We start from the raw sequence: 665 nt of genomic DNA on the forward strand, positions 1-665 counted from the left end.
GTATGTGGTCGCGCCTGCGGTGCGCCTGCGCAGCAGCCCAGCCACAGCTGCGGCGCAAGGACACGAGGCCGTCTGTTGGTGGCGGATCGTTGTTTCTGAACTGACATCAGAATGCCCCTGTTGCGACGCAACCCTTGAGTAATCATGGTCATCCCCTCCCCAGAGTGTCGCCGAGCAGCCTCCAAGTTCTGTTCAACATGCACGACTGGAACAACGGACCGACGCGCATCATCAAGAGATCTGTGGACAGAATTGGGCGTCCACCCAAGATACAGCAGCAGCACGGTTAGTCACAAGTGGCACAGTCTTTGTAGACAGTCGGAAACAGACGGTAGCTTACTCCCCAGTGAGTCTCCTTCCGCCTCACTGATTGGCCCTCCTCTCTTGCCCTGCACAGTACGACAGCGACATCGCGCTCGTCCACATCGCAGACAAGGTCAGCTTCACCAACTGGCCTGGCATCAAGCCCGTGTGCATGCCTCCTCCGACCTCGGATTATGCTGGCAGGGATGCCACGGTCACCGGCTGGGGCACCACGTCCTCAGGTGAGCGTCCCTCCTTCTATGCTGAAAGTGTCTTGGATGGACTGAGGATCCTGAGAACCGAAATGTTGCCATGTTATCATGACTGTTCTGATGGCCTTTGCAGGTGGCACGCAGCCAGAG

The 665-nt window shown here is 57.9% G+C and overlaps 1 long non-coding RNA gene across 1 annotated transcript; it reads left to right on the plus strand.

The window, feature by feature from the left end:
• Nucleotides 1-257: 257 nt before the first annotated feature.
• On the plus strand, nucleotides 258-665 carry LOC119591007. The gene is made up of 3 exons (XR_005230308.1): nucleotides 258-285; nucleotides 398-545; nucleotides 649-665. It is a non-coding gene; the product is annotated as an uncharacterized LOC119591007 (long non-coding RNA).

This window comes from Penaeus monodon, chromosome 28 (genome assembly GCF_015228065.2).
Source record: "Penaeus monodon isolate SGIC_2016 chromosome 28, NSTDA_Pmon_1, whole genome shotgun sequence".
NCBI lineage: Eukaryota > Metazoa > Arthropoda > Malacostraca > Decapoda > Penaeidae > Penaeus > Penaeus monodon.